At 34.3% G+C, this 21,191-nt stretch overlaps 1 pseudogene; it reads left to right on the top strand.

Moving 5' to 3' along the window:
• Positions 1-5,710: 5,710 nt before the first annotated feature.
• Positions 5,711-19,635, top strand: LOC140872926 (uncharacterized; annotated as a pseudogene).
• Positions 19,636-21,191: the final 1,556 nt, after the last annotated feature.

A 21,191-nucleotide genomic window follows, 5' to 3' on the forward strand; every position in this document is an offset into this window, starting at 1 on the left:
ATTAACATTAAGTATTCACTCAACCCTTCCAGAATTGGGATGATAACAAATTCTATCAAACCAATGGTATATATTCAATGTCGAAAACAAAAGGACAAGTTTTTATTCGAAGGATCAAATGAAGAGAAACCAGTAATGGATATCTCAACACTTCCTGAGATAAGAATAAAGACATTGATTGATATGATCTCAAAGACAGGAAAGATTGATGGAAACTCAAAGGTTAAAATAAATTTTGCAACCAGTAAAATTTTATTAACCACTGGACACAAGGAGACAATCCAAAAGAAAGAACAAGCCATGTTAGCTCAATTCGAAGCTCCAATCTATGAAGCAAGAGTTGACATGACCCGAGAAACCCAACAAATGTTATGTCAAAGACTAAAAATAATTATTTCCACTCACAAATGTGGACATTGCCAACCCATTCAGACAGAAGAAGCAAATGTCAAAGAGGACAAACCAGCTGTCAAAGAAGACAAACCAATAAAGAAATGGTCCGAATGCACCAGTGATTCAGAGAGTGACACAATGTAAAAACAAATGAAATCGTGGACCACACCACATGTTAAAGGCATCCACTCAGATGTAAAATGAGCTGTTTCCATTATGTAGTATCGGGTGGTCCCCGTCTTTTCTTTTATTTTTAATTATGTATGCGTTTCTCCACGCCTATAAAAGGAGATGTTTTGTGCTGTAAAAGGGGAAGTGAAGTTTGAGTATCTCTTAAAAGTTTCTTACAATCTGGTTCATACAAGACGTATGAAAACTATCGGAAACTAAGAAACATAAAATCAGAAACAAAATAAGTCTTATGGCTAATAACTAAACAAGCAGGACGTAAGGAGGATAAGGTTGGAAACCAATCATTGAATATTCATGGTTAAGAGTAAACCTGGAGATCCATAGAGCAAGTACCAGTTGATCAAGTGATCGCTAAGGGAAAGCAAGGATTTGGCCTCTACTCAAAACCAAGATTCATTCAAACAAGATAACCTTCCTAAACCTCCTGCAGCCCTTAATTCAAAGAAATAGTCAAAATACATTAATCATGTCATCATCCTTTATAAGAAATGGAAGATTAATAATAAAAAACTGGTTCGAAATAGAAGATGATCATGAATATGATACATTTCGTGAATATCGTTTAAATACTTCTGATTTAACCATATTTGAATCAATTTATCAACTAAAATTTGTATTAATAATCCATGAATGGAACCAAACTAATATGAAAACATTTATCTGTTATAAATAAATCAGATCTGTAAATCCATGAATCAGATCTGTAAATTCATGAATAAGAAAATTCATAAGAATTTGAAGAATTTCGCAACCTGGTATCAGAGCTTAAATCAAGCAGATTATTAATGCCTGGATTAACTTTAGATATTGAGATTAAAAATTTATTTGATAAAATAATCTTACTAAAAGATTTACGTCAAATAGATCAATTATGGAATAAAATAAAAGATCTCCAAACCTTTTATTTCAAAAACATAAAAAAGAACATTTTTCAAGCAACTGAAAAATGATAATTCAAATTTCTGAAAACGATGAAATTGAAGACATAACAATATGTTATGAATAAGAACAAACTTTTCTATCGAAATCCGATCAACAAAAACAAAATAATAAAAGTAACAATTTTTACTAAATGGAAAATGTATGAAAATACAAAAATGAATATCTTTAATTTATATTCTCAAAATATAAATTTTGATATAGAAAATTGTGAAAACAATTTGAAACATCTTAAAAATTGTCAATCTTCAATTGATAGTTTCGAAGATTTTCAGAATTTATTAGAACAGATAGATTCAACAAAAAGGCTTTTAATAGCCTTAAGAAAATTAAGAAGTTCTATCATCTGTTAAAAATGACAGAAGTAAAAATTTCAAATCAAAACAACCTGGTTGATGAATCTGAAGAATCTGAAGAAAACCAAGAGTATAATTTGAATATTATATTCAATCAAAGTAAGTTTGCTGAAATACAGAAAACAGGGTTTTCTAATTCAAAAACAAATCTAATAGACCAATCAGGAATACTAAGTAAGATTTCAAATTTTATTAATTCCAGAAAAAATTTAATTTATTATTCGATTCGTACAAAAGAACGATCTTGTAAAATAAATAATGAATCAAGGTCTAATACTCTGAAGTTATTAACAACTCAAGATATTAATACGATCATGGCAAAAGCCAGTGAAAAAGAACGATCTGAACTGAAATATGTTCATATCGGAGGAATTGAAATAATAATATCAGCTCACTACCGAGAAGGAATAGATACACCAATTGAAATAACAGTTCGTGACAAAAGAATACGTAATTTCGAGGATTCTATCCTTGAAAAAATTGAAGGAAATTTATGTTACAAAAAGATGAAATTTTATATTTATCCACAATACAATATATCTCTTTTTGATAAAAACATAAATGACGTTTTAACATTAGATTATTACTTTTATAGAAATAATCTTATGTTAACAGGAAGTCATCCGATCAATATAAACTATGTTGTCGGTTTAGCAATAAGTAATAATTCTCAAACAGGAATAATTTCAACAAAACCAACTATTTCTGTTGAAAGAATGTTTGAAAATATTACAAGAATTGAACACCCTCGAAAAGCATTTATTAAAGAAATAAATCCCTATAAAAGATGGAGTTCAGATGACCTCCAAATCACAAAACAGTCTGTACCAAGAAGATCATTATCATTTGCTAGAAATGATGAAAGATATTCTTGATAAGATTGGAACCATGAATCAAAATATTCTTAAAATTAAACAAGCTATTGTTAATGAGTCAACCTCATCGCAATGACGTCCTTAATAAAATTAGAAAAAGATCTAGGAGATTTAGAAAATAATATTAATAATATCAATCTATCAATACAAGAATTAGAGAAGAATTTCAAAGAATATATTGATTTAGCAACGACTAGATTAATAATTGAACAAGAAAGACATAGTAATGAAATATTAAACTATCTTAAGGAAGTTCTTCCAATAGATAAAGGAAAAAGAAAAATGGAGGAAGAACCACCATTCAAAATTGAATCATGGTATAGAAATCCTCTTAGTTATGGCAAACATAAGTATGGAGATTTTTAGTGAAACAGACTCATCTGATTTTGAACAAATAGGAGTAAATACAGAAGAATTATATCATTCACATCAGGACTCAGAACAATACAGAGATATGGATATTTCAGAATCTGAAGATGATTCTAGACCACGATTAAATCTACAAACGAATGTAGAAGGTAGTGGTGGAAGAGATGGTGAAGAATTTAAATATAACAGAGACCAATACTCTGGATCTTATAAAGATGTTAGAGATATTCTTAGAGAATCAAAAACATCAGGATTTGTGAAACAGAATATCTTAGATTTAGGTTGTTCAACAGCCAAAGAAAGAAAATCAAATATAGATCATTGGGCAAATGAACTATCAGTACAAATTCAATTAACACCATTATTAGACAAAAGTGAGAATATTCAAGTTTTAACTCATGGGATGATAAAAATGACACTGGTAGGAGCAGTAAGAACTTGGGCTGAAAACCTAGTAATTACTAATCTACCACAAGGAATGATAGGACATCGATATTTCGAACTATTTGTTGATGCCTTGTACCAAGAATTTTTAGGAGTTTCTAATAATGATGCTAATTTGGTAGCTAAGAATATAGAACAAAATAGAGCAATCTTTATACTAGATAATATTAAATTATGCAATTTATGTTACTTAGAAGAATTTATTTGTGATTATGAAACAAACTATTATCAATTAATAGATGCTGATAAAAAGGAACATTATAAACTAAGTATCTTTAATAAGATACCTAATATACCTATACACAGTAAAGATGAATTCTTAACTAGTCCTTATGCTAAAACTTTAGGAGGAGCTATTAAATTCATCAAAGACATAATAACAAAGAAATGTCATGAAGTAACATTAAATAAAAGAATCTCTAAATCCTACAAACAAAACAATAAACTTTGTTGTGACAAAATAGAATTCACAGTAAAAGAATACGGTTGCAAAACAAACATGTCACACAAATATTTAAAACGACAGAAACAGAATAAATTTAATAAACCTTATAAATCTTTTAATAAGAAATTTATTCCCTATAAGAAAAAGAAATTTAAAAAGAATTTCTTCAGAAAACCTTATAAAATAAAATTTTATAAAAAGTTTGATAACAAAAAACCACTTTGCCCAAAGGGTAAAGGAAAGAATTGCACATGTTGGTTGTGCAACGAAGAAGGACATTATGCGAATGAATGTCCAAAACGAAACGAAAACAAAAATAAAATTAAACTTCTTGAAGAAATATATACTATTGGATTCTATCCCGTAGAAACAATTGAATTTTCATCCGACGATGAAAATATTTATTATCTTGATGAATCAAGTGAATCAGATTTTGAATCCGATTCCACATTTGATAATTCAAGAAATAATAATGATTAAAATAACGACAAGGGCATTTTCGGAAAGACAAATATAGGGAGTAAATTGAAAGTTATGTTTAATTTAGGGAGTTATTTACAAGTTGCCCTATGAAAAAACCAAATCACTGCTTAAAAATATATATATATGAAAAAACCAAATCACAAAAACTCGTAAACGAACCCATGATCAATCTTGTGAAATAAATCATTTATTTGACCAGATTTATGAAAAATGATTATATATATCTTATGTTAATAGGATTACATTTTATTGTAGGTGTGGGTCGGATCGAAACTCCTCTTACTTATAGATTATCATATATAAACAATGTTCTAAAAAACGCTAGGCGGTAGGCGGGCGGTGACCCACTGCCTAGCGCCTCGCCTAGGCGATTTTTTATTTTTAAACCTAAATAATAAATAATTTGAAATATACATTAGTTTTACTATAAAATATAAATTTTATGTCTTATGTTTTTCAGTTTTTGTACGAAACTCTTATAAAATTTTATTAATAATAATAATAATAACAACAACAATTACATAGATATTAATAGATATCAAGTTTTCATATGTAATATGAGATTTAATTTTTTGTTTTACTTTTTTTTTGCGCTTCTTCTTTCTTTCCGTGTTTGTTTATCGCGTCGCCACTCTCTCTTTCAGTTTTTTATTTTTTATTTTTTTGCAAAAAATAGTAACCGCCTAGGCGGATTTTTGTCAGCCTAGGCGGCGTTTTGTCAGCCTAGGTGGCTTGGGTGACGCTGCGGGAGATTAGGCGGATAGCGTCTAGAGGCATAGCCTAACAAAAAAGCGAGGTGGTGAGCAACAGCCTAGCGCCTAGGCGGACCTAGGCGGCGCCTTTTAGAACACTGTATATAAACAACCATCCAACTACTTTATTTATCATAAACACTAGGAAAAAAAGACCCTCTGTGTAAAAAGAAACAACATTGGTGTTGTACATTAAATTTGGGATCCAAACATTAGTAGCAGGGCCAAAGCGAGTCACAATTACAATTTTTTGTTTAAAAAAAATAGTATGATCAGTCGATCACGTACCTTTCAAATGAAAATGATCTCAAGAAATATTCTCTGAATTCACACCCTCTAATTATAATTTTTTTTTTAAAGAAAAAGGGAATTCACACATCACAGTTTGATCTATAGACTATACTTCAAATACAACGCGAGATTCATATTCAGTAATCCAAAAAAATTCCTATCTTTTTCGAAATGGACATACGGAGACCTCGGACGTTTTTTCCTCTTGCAATTTCGTTGTTTACTACTCTAATGGCTTGTTTGGCCGTGGCGTTACGAAGCATAATCACTGATGAATCTGCGCTTCTTGCATTCAAATCCGATCTCAGTTTAGACCCTTCTCATGTTTTGTCCCGAAACTGGTCCCATTCTTCCCCGACATGCCAATGGATTGGAGTTACGTGCAATTCTCGCCACCAAAGAGTGACTTCTTTAGATGTTTCAGACATGGGACTTGTCGGAAATCTGCCGTCACAGCTGGGAAACCTCTCGTTCCTAGTTTCTCACAACTTGAGAAATAACAGTTTCAGTGGCCAACTTCCCATAGAGTTGGCCCTGTTGCGTAGACTCAGATTCTTGGATTTCGGGTTCAACGGCTTCACAGGGGACATGATCCCTTCTTGGTTTCAAAGCTTGGTCGAGCTTCGGCTGTTGAATCTTCGAAACAACAGTTTTACCGGTTCGATCCCGAGTTCCATCGCGAATATGTCCAAGCTTGAAGCTATAGACATGTCATTTAATCCTTTACAGGGAAAAATTCCAGAAGCAATAGGAGGTTTGTCGAACTTGAAGAAATTGCTATTGCAATTTAACGGTCTCACCGGTGCTATACCAGCGTCGATTTTCAACATATCCGCCATGGAGACGCTTGCTTTTTCAGGGAATAGTTTCTCTGGTAGTCTCCCTGACGGGATGTGTCGCGGCCTGTCGAATCTGAAATGGCTTTCTCTGGCTGCAAATGAGTTGGAAGGCCCTATACCGATTAATATTTCGGAATGTTCACAGCTTAGTGTTTTAGCTCTGTCTCATAATACGTTTACTGGCACCATACCAAGAGAAATTGGAGACCTGAGGGCCCTTGAAACATTGTATCTTGTTTCAAACTATTTAACAGGTATATATGTTTTATTTAAGAGAGTTTTGGCTCGAAACTTTGCTCGTTAACATAGGCTTATGAATGTAAATTTGTTTGTTTTTCGATTGTCTATTGTCTACATCTTTTAACTATCTTTAATGATATCAATTCCTCACAAAATTTAGCTTATTTGCCAGGTGAAATCCCAGAAGATTTAGGTAACCTCGACAAGTTGATGGAGCTAGGAATCGGAAGTAACTTTCTTGTGGGTTCTATACCTTCATCTATCTTCAGCATTTCCTCGTTGAAGTACACAGACATTTCAGATTGTAATCTAACAGGTCCCTCTTCGTCTCGTCTATCTTCGATATCTCCTCATTGCAGCACATTGATATTACATACTCTAATCCAACAGGTCCCTTTCCGTCTGGTACGTGCTCCCCTTCTTCTCAACTCGAAAGTGTTTTTTTCCATGTGAATGAAATAGTTGGGAATCTCCCAGAAAGCATCGGCGAATGCTCAAAAATTCAGATGTTGTCCTTGTCTTTTAACAACATGAGTGGAAGCATACCAAAAGGGATTGGAAACTTAACAATGATGCAAAATCTATATCTTGGCTATAACAAATTGACAGGTATAATAATATTTGATGATTTTTTGCTTGTGAATCCAAGAAATTTATGCTAAAATGCCTTTTGTTTTCAGGCATAATGCCAGAACAGATGGGTAATCTTTACAATTTGAAGGTCCTTTCCTTGGAATACAATAACTTAACAGGTTCATTCCCGGAAACAATCTTCAACATCTCAACATTAAGCATGATTAGTGTTTCGTTCAATCAATTTTCGGGCTACCTTCCATCTCTTTTGAGTTATGAGCTACCAAATATTCAAAAACTCTACCTCAATGACAATTCTTTCTTTGGAGAAATCCCGGAGTCCATCTCGAATTTTTCTAGACTCACCTTCATCACCTTTGCTTACAACAATCTCAAAGGACTAGTTCCCAACTCCTTTGGGAAGTTGAATCTTTTGGAAGATTTACATTTAGATGATAACAATTTTGTTAGTGAGGCATCAAAGCTAAGCTTCATTACTCCATTGAAAAATTGCACCTATCTAAGAAAATTAAGTTTCGAATTTAATCCTTTCAATGGGATTCTTCCAGCTTCTGTTGGGAATCTGTCGATTTCCATTCAAAGTTTTGGAGCTGACATGTGTGGTCTTCGAGGAAGCATTCCTGAGGCATTCGGAAATCTTGAAAACTCGTTTTTTTATACCTAGACATGAATGAACTCGAGGGAGCTATTCCAAATACTTTGGGAAACTTGAAAAAACTTCAAGGATTAGCCCTTGCCGGCAACAAATTAGGCGGATCTATTCCTAATAGTCTCTGTTCTTTACAAAATTTGAATAGAATGTGGCTTCAGCAAAATCAAATAAGTGGTTCTATCCCTGAATGCATAGGAAATCTTACTTCTTTAAGGGAAATAAACTTGGGGAACAACAGATTAAGTTCCGCCATACCGGCAAATCTATGGAAACTCAATGATCTTGTTGAAAGAACATGTTATGCACATGTCTTTTAAATTATTTCCTTATTGCATTCAATTTTTATATTTATAGTTTTGCCTTTCTTAGAACATGTTTTAAATTTGGTAATATTTGTTATATCTTGATTCGAAATATGTGATTTCTGATGATATTATTTTCATTCTTTGTAGGATCTTATTTATGGAAATATATTGAAGATCTATTTATAGGAGTGCTTGGACCGATCAGAAGAGACAATCAAGAGAGAAGAGAGTGAAACGTAGAGAGCAAAATACATAGAGAAAGTACTGCAGAAATTTTAGAGTATTGAAGATCGATCATTGAAGAATTTCTGAAGAGATACTACTGCTACGTTGTGTTGCCGAGTAGTGTTGGAAACACTGAAGAACACACAAGTGAAGTGTTGTTCAGAAAGTGTTTCTTTGGTTTTTCGTTTTTCGGTTTAGAACTTCCTATTGATTTATTATTCTAGTTCTTACTAGTTTTTAGGAAGTCGTTTATTTTCTCAATCTGTTGAGAAAAGTAGTTTTTCATAAAACAATCGTTAGTTGGTTTTTTATAAACTGATTTATTTTTCTAGTGATTATTTCGCTATGAGGCATAGTACAAGTACTTAGTACTTGTGCATAAATATCTGTGTGCTATTTACTTTTACTGTTAGTTAAATATTCTGTTGCATAGTGTTATCGTGAAGTGTTGTTAACACTGAAAGATAACACACACTCAAAAATTTTTCTGGTATTTCTGTGATTTCATACTGTCCAAACCTTACAATTGGCGTCAGAGACATTCACTTGACGATACTAAGTGTGATTCTGTTTTTGTGTTTGACAGGACATCACAATGGAGATACTTTATTCAGGAACTGCTCAACGTCCTCCAATTTTGGATGGATCCAACTATTCTATCTAGAAAGTAAGGATGCGTGTCTACATCAAATCAATTGATGAAAAGGCATGGCAGCGTGTGCTACAAGGATGTAATCCACCAAGGAGAACTGATGGAGAAAGAGATTTTCTCCTCAAACCAGGAACGGAATGGAATGCCGATGAAACTGCTGCTTCGAATATGAACAACAAAGCTCTTAATGCTATATTTACTTCTCTTGATTCTAATATATTTGCACTTGTAACTAACTGTGTTTGTGCTAAACAGACTTGGGAAAAACTTCAAATGCACTGTGAAGGATCCGATAGTGTGTGTCGAACCAAAAAAAGGATTCTCATTACTCAGTTTGAAAATCTGAGAATGGAAGAGAGTGAGACAATCGATGATTATGAACGCTGCTTGAGGAAGATCGAGAATGAGGCAATTGATCTTGGTGATGCTATTTCAAACGAACGTTTAGTAAGAAAAGTTTTGAGATCACTGCCTGAAAGATTTCAAATGAATATTTGTGCAATTGATGAATCTAAAGACACATCAATTCTGGGTTTGGATGAATTAATGAGTTCTCTTCGAACTTATGAGTTGGAGATGAATTTTGGAAAAAAGGAAAAAGGTAAGTCCATTGCACTCCAAGTTTCTAATGACTCGTACAATGATTTTGTTGATCTAACACATGGAGTCAACGAGTCTGACTTAGGAGATGATTCTATTGCCCTACTTACCAAACAATTTGGTAATTATTTGAACAGAATGAGAGATTATAAGAAACCTGGTCACAAACCCAAAGTTTTGAATGCTCCTGCTGTTGGAAAACCATTAAGGATTTGTGGACCAGAACAGAATACCATCCCTTCAAAGAGTCAAAATCACTTTCAGAAAGAAGGAAAAACAATGACTATCTCAAAGAAATTTGAGTCTGTGAAGTGTCATGAGTGCACAGGATTGGTCACTTTGCTAATGAGTGTCCAACCAGACTTCGCAAAGGGATGTGTGCTTCCCTAAGTGATGATGAAGGTGAGGAAGGAACAGAACAAGGAGAAGAAGAGACTCACAATGCCCTTTCAGTTTTGGTGCTACAGAAGAAACATAGTGTTGTCACTGGTGTCACAACACTTGGTCACAACACTGACCAAAAGGTACTGTGTCTGAATGCATCTGTTTCTGGAGACTCAAATCAGGAAGCTGGTGAAGTAGAACTTTCTTGTGATAATGCTCAGAAGATGTATGAATAATTGTATAATGACTGGATATTAAGGAACAAGACAAATTCTGCTTTAACAAAGGAGAACAGTGAACTGAAAGCTTCAGTGGCTAAACTTGATGTTGTTCTGAGCAAGAAGGATTTAGAACTAGGCAAGGTCAAAGAAGAGCTTGGAAGAGCAAATGCAAATCTCGCAAACTATAATTCAAGCAAGACCAAGATGGATTAAATTCTGATGATGGGAAAAGATGATAGAGCTGGTCTAGGATTTCATAATAGCAAGTTTGAAGTTGGGGAGTCATCACAAACTGTTTTTGTCAAAGAGAACAGTAACTCTGCTAGTGTTCCAATTGCAATTCCAGAGGAAAAACCAATTCCATTGAAGACACAAGCTCCCGTTCAAAGGAAAAAAGCAAAGGAAGCGTATGTTTGTTTGTCATTACTGTAACAAGCAAGGTCATATCAAGCCTTATTGTTTTAAACTCAGGTATGACTATATGTTCTGGAACTCCAGGCAAGTGTTGCCATCAATGTTGCCAATACTGAACCAGAACACTGTCAGGAAGAAAAATACTGAGAAAAAGGTTTGGGTACCAAAAGCTAAATCCAGTTGTAATGTTTTTTATACTTCTTTAAAAACTAATGTTGCAGGTCATTGGTACTTCGACAGTGGCAGTTCACGCCACATGACAGGATTGAAGAAGTATCTTTCTGACTATGTTGAACAGGATAAAGGAAAAGTGACATATGGAGGAGGAGCCAATGGAAAGATTGTTGGAAAATGAACTTTGAATGTAGAAGGACTGCCGAAGCTTCACAATGTTCTACATGTTGAAGGATTAAATGCTAATATTATTAGCATTAGTCAACTTTGTGATGATGATCTTTTATGTTAAATTTGATAAGAATTTATGTCAAGTATTTGATAAGAGTAATTCGTGTGTTTTGACAGAGTCTAGATCATCGGACAACTGTTATCAACTTGGAGAGGAACTTGCTTGCAAATTCACCAAGGTTGATGATTTGAATCTATGGCATCAAAAGTTGGGACATGCCAACTTCAAAGCACTGAAGAAACTGAGCCAGTATGATGTTGTACGGGGAATGCCAAATCTAACTTCTGGAGTTCCATATGTGTGTGGAGACTGTCAAAAAGGTAAGCAAACTCGTGTGTCACATCTAGTGTTACAACACCGTGGGACAACACGATGTCTTGAACTCCTACGCATGGACTTAATGGGACCTATGGAGGTTGAAAGCTGTGGAGGTAAGAAATATTCATTTGTGTGTGTTGATGACTTTTCAAGGTACTCATGGGTAAGTTTTCTAAGAGAAAAGTCTGAGACAGTCGAAGCTTTCAAAAAGTTAATAAAACAGATTACTAATCTGTATGCTTTGAAGGTTATCAGGATTCGAACTGACCATGGTAAGGAATTTGAAAACTCATTGTTTGATCAATTCTGTGAAAAAGAAGGTATATCACATGAATATTCAGCACCTAAGACACCTCACCAAAATGGCATTGCCGAAAGGAAAAACAGAACCCTCCAAGAGATGGCAAGGATCATGTTAAGCTCCAAAAATATTGCAAAAAGATTTTGGGCTGAGGCTTTAAATACTGCATGTTACATATCCAATAGGGTATATTTAAGGAAAGGTTCTACTATGACATCCTAAGAAATGCTCATGGGAAAGAGGCCTAACCTTAAATATTTTCATATTTTTGGATGCATATGTTATGTTTTGAATGAAAGGATGCAGTTGGCTAAGTTTGATTCAAAAAGCGATAAGTGTTTATTTCTTGGATATGCTTTAAATAGTCGAGCTTATCGTGTGTTTAACTTGAGAACTAGAACTATCATTGAATCTATTAATGTGGTATTTGATGATTATGCAGATCTGAAGGGGAAAACAATTGAAGACAATATTGATGATCTGCTAGATACTGTTTCTTGCCAGACTAATTTCAGTGTTGTTACTAGTGTTGTCCCACCTGAAAAATCACCCAGCACAACACTGAGTCCAACACTGAATATGAATGAACAGAGTACAGAAGATCAGGATGATTTTGAAGATGAAATACAAGATGCTGGACATGATGTACCTAGCAAAATTCAGAAAAACCATCCTACTTCACAAATCATAGGAGATGCACAAGGAAGGATGCAAACCCAAAGAAAGGAAAAAGTTGATTATCAAAAGATGAGCGGGTTAGTGTGCATGACTTCCGCATACTCTCAGGTAAGACATTCTTGCTTTGTGTCTAGTATTGAACCAAAAAATGTTGGTGAGACTTTAAAAGATTAGTTTTGGGTCAATGCTATGCATGATGAACTTGAACAATTTGTTAGGAATGATGTATGGATCTTAGTTCCTCCACCTGATCATAGTAATATCATTGGAACAAAATGGATTTTTAAGAATAAAACTGATGAATCAGGAAATATTGTAAGGAACAAGGCTAGGTTGGTAGCTCAAGGGTATACACAAGTTGAGGGGGTGGACTTTGATGAAACCTTCGCACCTGTAGCCCGAATAGAATCTGTGAGATTGTTATTGACTATTGCATGTCACATGAAAATGAAACTTTTTCAAATGGATGTAAAAAGCGCATTTTTGAATGAAATTTTGAGTGAAGAAGTTTATGTAAGACATTCTAAGGGATTCGAAGATTCACATCATCTTGATCATGTTTATAAGTTGAAGAAAGCCTTATATGGATTGAAACAAGCACCTCGTGCTTGGTATGGAAGACTCACGGAGTATTTGCTTGACATTGGATTCAAAAGAGGTGAGGTAGATAAAACACTTTTTGTTCAAAAAGTACAAGGTAACATTCTTATCTGTATAATCTATGTTGATGACATAATTTTCTGTGCTTCATATCAAAAACTTGTAAATGATTTTGTTGAAAGCATGACTGCTGCCTTTGAAATGAGCATGGTAGGTGAGTTGAATTATTTTCTAGGATTACAAGTAAAACAATTGAGTGATGGAATCTTTTTGTGTCAAAGCAAATATGCTAAGAATTTGGTGAAAATGTTTTGTACTGATCATGTTAGACATATGAAAACACCAATGGGAACTAATGAAAAACTGTGCAAAGACAGTGTTGCTGACAGTGTTGACAACACTCTGTACAGAAGCATAATTGGAAGTCTGCTATATTTGAGTGCAAGTCAACCTGATATTATGTTCAGTGTGTGTTTGTGTGCCCGATATCAATATGATCCTAAAGTCACACATATGAAAGCTGTAAAACAAATTTTGAAGTATGTTGCAGGCACTTTAGACTTAGGGTTATGGTACACTAAAAAAACCAATACTAATTTGGTAGGCTATAGTGATGCTGATTGGGCAGAAGATGTTGATGAGAGGAAAAGCACCACGGGTGGTTGTTTTTATTTGGGTAACAACTTGGTTTCATGGTATAGTAGAAAGCAGAACTGTGTGTCTCTTTCCACTGCTGAATCCGAATATGTGGCAGCGGGAAGTTGTTGTTCTCAATTAATTTGGATGAATCAAATGCTACAAGTCTATGGTCTTAAAAGTGAAACACCAATTGTGTACTGTGATAACTCAAGTGCTATAGATATATCAAAAAACCCAGTACAACACTCTCGAACTAAATACATTGACATAAGACATCACTTCATTTGAGATTTGGTTGAGAAGGATATGATCCAAATGGAGTTTGTTGGAACCAATAACCAACTGGCCGATATTTTTACAAAAGCATTAAACTTCGAGAGATTCTCCAATCTTAGGAAATCTCTCAACATGTGTTCTTTATAAGCACTCACGGTTGCTATCCTTAAGTGTTGCCAACACTGAAGGACAACACCAAACATGCATGTGCATTTTTAGGACTTTAGGCATACTGCATATTCATAATGTTCTATGTTTTGCACTGTTTGATAATACTGACTGACACTTTGTAGTTCTTCTGTCAAAGTTATTTTCAGAACACACTTGCCATGAAAATATGTTTAAACCACGAAGTAGTTGAGGGATGTTCGTGTATTCCATGATCTTGTCTCATGTGAAAAGTGGTTTTAAAAATTAAAAAGCATGGTTTGATAAAATTTCAGTGACCAATGTCTTGAAAATCAAACTAAAATTGGAAGAAAATTGGAAAAAGCTAACTAAGAGAGTCCAATGAAGACCGTTCCTTTAGTGTGCAGGCTACTACTTCTGAATCAAAATAAAAAGAAGAAACACATGGCTTTGAAAGTGTGACAAATTCAAAATTATTTTGAAGACTACAGTGTTGTTGGGAAGTGTTGCCAATACTGGTTCTTAACATGTACTGCACACACTTTGCATGCATTTTTGATCTAATCTCATTACATTCTGTTTTAAACATAAATTAGGTCATGCATTTTGCATTTATTGTGATCATATCGTGCTCAGGGTTAAAAGTTCAAAGACGAACAAAAATTGGAAAAATTGCCCAACTTGCTGAAAATTGAATTGGTTGAGATTGAATATGTTTCAGTGGCGTTAAAACTCGATGTGGAGTTATTTATTTTTGGGGAATATTGATATATTCTTAAGTGAGAGTTTCAGGGTATCCTTAATTAATCAAATTTAATTTCCTTAATTAGAGAGATTTTTTTTATCCGTTGGAGAATTGTTACCGTTAGGGGGAGATTCTTAGTCTGATATGAGAGATAGGGGCTTTTGATTTTTTTTACCGTTTGAACCCCTTATCCCTATATATTTTTAAGCACTGTAGAAATTGATCTTATCGTCTTCAACCTTTTCTAACTCTCTCTGCAAAAATTCTTTGAAACCCTTAATTTCTAAATTGTTTATAATGGCAGACAAAGCTTTCGATTCGCATGATATACGATCGGAGATGGGTTATCAAGAGGAAGACAAACCTTCGGAGGTATCTTCTGATCTTATTCTCACGATTGTACCTGCTGCCGTTCAACCTACACCGTTGGCAAAAATTGCTCCAGGAGAACCCGGGAATGAAATCAACATTGAGAATCCTTCTGATTTTTTGATGTTGAATCGTGTGTTCCCAACACAGCCAATAGCGAGAAGGTCAAAGCACCAAGCGGGCTTCAACCCCGACTTTACTACCAATAAGAGATTTCGTGGTAAGTGGGAGACTTCACGTCCTATGTTGGATGATTCAGATTTCTCATCTGGAGATGATTCTGCGGATCAGAATTTTGAGGTGGTTGCTAGGACAAAAACCGTTGTTGCTGAAAAGGCCAAATCAAAGAAATGAGATTCATCTAGTGGTGATGATTCTTCTGATGAAATTTCTACTGATGTGGCTTCTACTGAAAAAGAGCCATCTAGTGCTGTTGTTGCTGATAATACCACAAAGACAACCACAGAGGCTCCAGTGTCTACTGATGAGGAAATTTCACTGGCCACTTTCATGGAGAATATTCGGAAAACCAAGGCTAAACCAGTTACACCTTCACAAGTTCCATCTGATGGTGATGAACCAGATGCTGAAATGATGCAAGAGTTTGAGAATAACCGGCCCCAGGAGTCTGATAGTTCATCTTCTTCGAGTTCTAAGGAAGAAGATTATGAGGATGCTGCTTCTGATGGTTCTGGAAGTTCTGAGGAACAAACTGTTGATAACAGTGTTTCCAACACTGATGACAACACTGCTGCTGAACCTGACTATGATATTGATCCTGCTAAGGCATACAATATTCAGTTTTATTCAAAGGAATCTGCTGATGAATGGGAAGCTCTGTCTGGAAAAGACTGTTGGGAAGAAAGAAATATTGATGAAGTGTCCTTCGAAAAGCAGAACTTGGTGACTTTCTTGAAACAGCAGAATTTATTTTCTACTGTCACCACTGCCGGACCATTTTCAAGAAGAGCTGTGCTAGAAATTTACTGCAATATGAACATAAAGACTGGAGATGAAGAATCATTTAAGTTTGGAAGAGTGTAAATCCGGGGAAAGGTGTATGATTTTACTCCTGTTCTGATCAATGAACACTTCAAGACTGCTGATGTAGATGATGATGCAGTTACTGAGGATATTGATCAAGTCACTAAAGTGATCACTGGAGGAATGGTTCTAAAATTTCCACTGCACCCAGACAGGTTGTCAGCTGCAAAGCTTACTTCTTTCTTTTCTGTGCTTCACAAAATTGCGATCAGGAATTGGACGTCATCTACCAATACAACAGTGGTAACTAAGCCACAAGCACTTGCGCTGTTTGCCATTGGAACTCAAGCTTCTTTGGACTTTGGAAATTTGGTGTTTAAAAGTATTATGACTTTTAGAGAAGGTGATTGGAAAGCAACTAAGTTTTTGTTTCCTTCATTGATCTATGGCATGCTGGAATCTCAAGGGTTCACGAAAGAAGATGATGAAGAATTGATTGGAGGAGATGAGCTTATCAAGATCGCACCTGGTTTGCTGAAAGGAAATAGGAAGATTGATCTACCATGGAATGGTGCTGTACCCAGTGTTGCCAACACTGAGTCTGTTCCACCCATGACCATTCATAACACTGCTATGATTATGTTGAATTCTACTGCAATTCATGCTCAAATGGCTCATGCTGAACTAAAAATTGCACAAGCCAAAGCTGATCTCGAGTACTATGAAGCATTAATGGCTGAGTACAGGACTAAACTTGGAATACCAGGGCCCTCTGGACAAAAAGGGGGAGTAGGATCAAGTGCTGATCAAGCTGAAGATGAGGAAGATGATTAGTTGTGGTTGATCGTAATTGGTTTTAGGATTTTTTTTCTTATTCTTATCTTTTATCTTTTATTTTTTATTTTGCTCTAAGTTAGTAATATTTTTCTGAGTTGATTAGGTTGTGCTCCTTATTACTCTCTGATATATAATATTAAACTATTTGCTACTCTAATCTAGTAAGTGTTGAGAATTGGTGTTGCCAACACGACCGCACAACACTGTGTTCTGAGATGATTAAATTCAGGGGGAGCTTTAGTTGCATAAGATAGGGGGAGTTATTTGCACTTGTGTGTGTGTTTTGTCCAGAAAGGCAAAAAGAAAGAGTTTGAAAGAACATGTTGTGCACATGTCTTTTAAATTATTTACTTATTGCATTCAATTTCTATATTTATAGTTTTGCCTTTCTTAGAACATGTTTTAAATTTGGTAATATCTGTTATATCTTGATTCGAAATATGTTATTTCTAATGATATATGGTTTTCATTCTTTGTGGTATCTTATTTATGAAAATATATTGAAGATCTATTTATAGAAGTGCTTGGACCGATCAGAAGAGACAATCAAGAGAGAAGAGAGTGAAGCGTAGAGAGCAAAATACATAGAGAAAGTACTGCAAAAATTCTAGAGTATTGAAGATCGATCATTGAAGAATATCTGAAGAGATACTACTGCTACGTTGTGTTGCCGAGTAGTGTTGGAAACACTGAAGAACACACGAGTGAAGTGTTGTTCAGAAAGTGTTTCTTTGGTTTTTCGTTTTTCGGTTTAGAACTTCCTATTGATTTATTATTCTAGTTCTTACTAGTTTTTAGGAAGTCGTTTATTTTCTCAATCTGTTGAGAAAAGTAGTTTTTCATAAAACAATGGCTAGTTGGTTTTTTGTAAACTAATTTGTTTTTCTAGTGATTATTTCGTCATGAGGTATAGTACAAGTACTTAGTACTTGTGCATAAATATCTGTGTGCTATTTACTTTTACTGTTAGTTAAATATTCTGCTGCATAGTGTTATCGTGAAGTGTTGTCAACACTGAAAGATAACACACACTCAAAAATTTTTCTGGTATTTCTGTGATTTCATACTGTCCAAACCTTACACTTGTCATGTTGGATATATCTTCGAATCTTCTAACGGGTTTTTTGCCTTCGGATATCAAAAATCTGAAGGTTGCAGCCACCCTTAATTTGTCAGAAAATCAGCTAACAGGCATCATTCCTAGTTCCATTGAAGGCTTAGAAAGCATTGTCAATTTTTCTTTGGCAAGAAACGGATTTCAGGGATCTATTCCCGAGTCAATGGGTAAGTTGTTGAGTTTGGAGATGCTAGATCTTTCACACAACAACCTTTCTGGAAGCATCCCATTGTCGCTAGAAGAACTTTAGTTTCTCAAATACTTCGATGTATCTTTCAACGAGTTAACCGGTCCCATCCCTACTGGCGGCCCCTTTAAATCCCTTTCGAGTCAGTTCTTCAGGTCTAATGGAGGACTTTGTGGTGATCCTAGATATGGAGTTCCACCCTGTCATGAAATTATTACAGAGAGGAAAAAAGTGATTATTTGTGCGGTGTAAATTTTCTTGGGGATTTCAGTGCTAGATTTCGCCATAATCTTGTCGTATATACTTGCAAGACACAACAAGAAAATCAGGGCAGAAACTTTGACAGACAGTTCATTTAATACAGCACCATCACGAGTCTCGTATCATGAACTTGTAAAGGCGACCGAAGGGTTCAACCAGAGCCATTTACTTGGCACAGGAAGTTATGGCTCTGTCTACAAAGGGATGCTTCAAAATGGAGCGGAGGTTGCGGTGAAAGTGTTCAGATTGCAGTCAAAAGGTGGATTTGAAAGTTTTGACACTGAATGCGAAGTTTTGCGCAGGCTTCGCCATAGAAATCTCTGCAAAGTCATTGGCAGTTGCTCGAGTGAAGACTTCAAGGCATTGGTTCTTGAATATATGCCAAATGTAAGCCTCGAAAATTGGCTATATTCGGAAAACAACTTCTTGAATATCATGCAGAGACTAAGCATAATGATAGATGTAGCCTGTGCATTAGAATATCTACACCATGATTACTCAATGCCTATAGTTCATTGTGATTTAAAGCCAAGCAATGTGCTCTTGGATGACGCCATGGTTGCCCATTTGAGCAATTTTGGAGTCGCAAAGCTATTAAGCGATGGCGTTAGCTTTACGCTCACAAGGACCCTCGCCACATTAGGCTACATAGCCCCAGGTAAACATTCCATGATTCATTCAAATATTTTCCATCAATCCCATTTTTTGTACTCACTTACTAGTTACTATACATCTTTGATGAATTTCTTGTTTTTGTTGTTCTATAGAATATGGTTCCGGAGGATTGGTGTCTGTAAGGTGCGATGTTTACAGCTATGGCATAATGTTGATGGAAGTTTTCGCAAGAATGAAGCCAGACGATATAAAATTTACAGGGGATTTAAGCCTAAGGAGGTGGGTGAATGAATCTATGCCAAATGAGATTATGCAAATTATAGACTCGGATCTGTTGAGAGCAGATGAAACATATTTCAGCGAAAAATTGGAATGTCTAGTGTCGATAATGGAGATGGGTTTAAAATGTTCCACGGAGAATCCGAACGAAAGGACAATAAGCATGATATATGTAGTTGTAGCATTAAAGAAGATCATGGCTCATCTCATTCAAAATTTTCACAAGTAGCTAGCTAGGCAATATTTGGATTTTACTTGTGTTCTGTGAAATAAAAAATCTAGGGTGTTATCCATCGTTTACTTCTTATATATTAGTTACGTTTTTGCTGCTATTTGATGTAATAATAAGCTTATTATAGTATTTATTATTGATTTGGTCTCCCCTTAATTAATTACTAATATTTTATAATCTCAAACTATATATTCATGGTGGGAAGAAAAAAAGGATCAACTTACTTGCAAGAGTAACGTTATATCATGTACATATTAGATGTACTTGGCGATCCAATGAAATAGTGCCAAGAAAAAGCACTATAAAAGAATTTTTAATTTAGTACAATAAAAAAAGAAAAAAAAATTAAATATTAATATGGCTTTTAATTCGGTATGTCATCAAAAAATTATAGGAGTAATGAAATCCTGGGTTTGTCGATAACCATCATGAAAATTTTGTTGAGCTAGTAGTCCCTTTTGATTCTAGATCTGTAACATACACACTCTTTTCGATTAAAAAAATGACTAAACTGTCCTTAAATGACTTTTATGAACTTTTTTTATCACTCTTTATTAAAAATTTAAATTAAAACATCAATGCATTAACTTATATTTTCAATTAAGTTTATTTATACAATCACATTAATTAATTTAAATATCTAATTTTATTTTAAAATAATTAAAATTATTGCTTAATTTAATGTAATAATACAATTAATTACTATTAAAATATATTTCGCGTATAAAAAATATTAAGATAAAATGATTATATATAATTTTCATAGTTATTGAACTAAAATTTGATTATTTTATTCAATTAAATATAGAATTATAAAACAAAATTTATTTATTTATTTATTTAAGTAGGGATATTTTTGTCTTTTTTAGATACAAATTTTAAGGACGGAGCCATGTGTTGCTTCGCCCGTGTGGTCGCTTGTGTGGCTTAATTTTTTTCTTTTTTTTATACATTAAGTTTAGTCCACTTTGTCAATATCCCGTGAAAAATTTTTAAAATAAAAAGATGCAAGCTCAACACAAAAAATAGAGAGCTTAGAAAACTTTAGTTTGAATATAAATAAAAATATGACTACGTTATTGGATACAATTAATAAATAATCATGAATGCGTAGTTTATATCAACTAAAAGACGAGCATAAAATTTAAAACATTATCATCAATTCATAATAATTCATGATACAATTACTTGATAAGTTGCTAAATATATATATATATATATATATATATATATATATATTTCAATATATTACGCCAATATGACTTAGAATTGACATGTATCATCTTTTAATGGAGATGTTTCCGGCCTGACCTAACTGATGCTTAAGTCAGTGTTTGGGTTATGAATGGGAAGGGCAAATAAATACAAAGATGCGAAGAGTGCACGAAAACGAAAGTAAGTGAATTGAGGTGAAAATATAAAACGATAACAAATATAAGGTATTTATTTATAGGATTAGGAGCGGGAGGGATAGGTTACTTGCTGGGGTAGAATCCATGTTGGGGTAGAATTCTACCCAAGGTAGGAGACCGGTGCGAGTAGGGCTCGGTTGC

The sequence above is a fragment of the Henckelia pumila genome, unplaced genomic scaffold (assembly GCF_033568475.1).
Source record: "Henckelia pumila isolate YLH828 unplaced genomic scaffold, ASM3356847v2 CTG_498, whole genome shotgun sequence".
In the NCBI taxonomy this organism is placed as follows: Eukaryota; Viridiplantae; Streptophyta; class Magnoliopsida; order Lamiales; family Gesneriaceae; genus Henckelia; species Henckelia pumila.